General features: G+C 40.0%; 1 long non-coding RNA gene across 1 annotated transcript in view; it reads right to left on the reverse strand.

The window, feature by feature from the left end:
• LOC111156603 overlaps positions 1 to 2,538 on the reverse strand; it is a 34,817-nt gene that overhangs the window by 32,008 nt on the left and 271 nt on the right. The gene's annotated exons all lie outside the window — the stretch shown is intronic.

Here is a 2,538-nt window from a genome sequence, read left to right on the forward strand (position 1 = left end):
GATTCACAGACCTGTACCCCTGGGGATAAAAATATATTATATGTTTATAAAAAATAAAAAAAAATTAAATTAAAAAAAAACGAACAAAAAGTAGATGTTTCAAGAATTCTTTTTTGTTCATTGGCTCCAGACTCCACCCCACCGAACCTCACTGATAGTCTAAAACTTCATCAGAGGTAGGAAAAGTTGCATTCCAAGCCATACTTGTGTCCTAAGCCACATTCAATCAAGTTCCACCAGGAAAGGGGCCACATAAAAGGAAGATCACATTCAGAATCTACTTTTCTAGATAGAATGGCAGGAGGTGATTGGGCTTTTTAGGAGTAGTAACAGCAGCAAAGCTCCTAGCAGTAAAATTCTGTGGTTGGCGTGCCATGCTCAGTGCCCCCTGCTCTGTGTGGCTGCTGCATCCACACCACCAACGGGGTATGACGTTTAGGTTCTGGTCTTGGCTCTAGAGTTTCTGAGCTTGATTCACTGGTTCTGAGTTTCTCAAAATTTTGTGAATTTCACAATACCTGTAACCATTTGACTGTTTGTTTTAACTAGCTAGAGTTAGTTCTGTTGTTTGTTTGCACCTGAAAATCTTGATTTTCTTGGGTAGACATTTCTTTTTTTTACTGTAAGTTAATAAAGGGCATTCTGGTTTTCCTAATTCTAGTTCACTCTGGTACACTGATGAGTTCCAGGTTTCTGAGTACATGAGGTAGAAACTTTCATGCCCAGGATCCTAGATAGTGGCTTTTACCTTGCTCTGATAGTTCCTTCACACTATTCAGGAACCTTTAATGACTTACTATTGTCTATGGGAAAAATTCCAGACCTCAGACTCTCGTATTGAAGGTTTTTCACTTTCTGGTTCTACTTTTCTACTGTATTCCCAATATTCTAACACCACTACCAATTTGCAATGTTTGCTCTTCTCTTTGATTTTTTTTTTTTTTTTTTTAACTCTGGCCACTACTTATACTATTCTCTCTGCTTGCAGGGATCTTACATTTCTGTCTACCAGAATCTTGCTCATCATTCAGGACTCTATTCAGATTACATTTCTTCAATGAAGACTTTACTAATGACTCACTGCAGAAATATTGCTTCATCATCTGAAATCTTCTCTGCATTGAGAGCATCCTTTCTATTATGACTTGGCCTAATGAATGTATGTCTACTCAGACGTCTTCCTAAGTATATTGTTGACTCAAAGACCAGACCATATCTCAGCATCCATTTTGTTTCTTCTGTATAACTGACATTGAATTTTGGATATGGTAGATGCCAAAAGTCAATGAAAAAATTAATTAGTGAACTGCTCACAATAGACACACTATCTGTCAAAACAGAAAAAAAAAAAGCTCCCTTTAGAGATACATGGGAACTCTGCTAGAGCTTCAGGATTGGGGTGTGCTGTGGACCATCCATAGGAACACAGCTCTTCAGCAGTTTAACTTATAACCTTAGAGACACATGCACTTATGGTGTTGGAAGAATATGTTCAAAGCATGTTCAATGCTAAACTATGGGTAAGTGAAAAGGTTTGTCCTTCCTTTAACATGCACCCTCACATACAGACTCATTAGTGGGTAAGGGTCTTTCAGAAGAGTTAGAAGAAGAGTCTGAAGAATCTAAAGTTTAAAGTCCTGGTTTTTCTCTAGTTTTGCTTCTGTTGCAAATTAAATGAGTGACCTTGGGTAAGTCATCTATCTTTTCTGGGCCTTAGTTTCTTTGCCTAAAAATTGGATCATGATAATGTTTTGATTGCTCAGAGACCAAATAAGATAGAAACACCTTGGAGACAGAGGGGGCAGATGGGGCTAGAAGTCAGTGGGAAGAGAGAAGGAGAGTAGTAGGAAAGGGAAGTAAATATGGGGGGCAGGAGGGATAGAGAATGGAATCAAACTGGCCTAGAGGCACTATAGGTGGAGGGGGACCTCTTCCATCTGAAAGACAAGAGGGAGTTTTTCTGAAACTGTTTCTCAGGGCTACAGCAGACTGCTATTCCCATACCAAAATTTTGTTCTCCCCTCCCTTGCACTAGCAGAACCCTTGGATTGTTAGGGGGAGCCACCTTGGAAAGAGCAAGTATTTTTTCATGTGTTGCTTTTCTCTCAAGCCTAGGTCTGGGAGTCTAGAGAGACACTTGCATATTGTAGACATTCTGCATTCCTTGGAGAATCAGCGCTGTCCAAAGAACAATTGTGAAGTTTCTCATAAAAAAATAATCAGTCAAAAAACAACAACAAAAACAGCAAAAAACATGGTTTGGAACAGAGTTTAAATAAGTCACATGAGACTGGGGCCTTTTTATGGCTTAGGGTATGAAAAGATCTCTTTTCACCTGTTGTGTCCTGGAGAAAGCCTTTTCCTTCTGTGTTCTTTCTTTCCTTCCCTCCTTCCCTTCCTTTCTTCTCTTGCTCCCTTCCTTCCTTCCTTCCTTCCTCCATTCATTCCTTTACTCTCTCCCTTCCTCTGACCCCTCCCTCCTTTCCTTCCTTCCTTCCTTCCTTCCTTCCTTCCTTCCTTCCTTCCTTCCTTCCTTCC

Source organism: Enhydra lutris, unplaced genomic scaffold (assembly GCF_002288905.1).
Source record: "Enhydra lutris kenyoni isolate GAN:26980312 unplaced genomic scaffold, ASM228890v2 scaffoldscaffold47, whole genome shotgun sequence".
Classification (NCBI taxonomy): domain Eukaryota; kingdom Metazoa; phylum Chordata; class Mammalia; order Carnivora; family Mustelidae; genus Enhydra; species Enhydra lutris.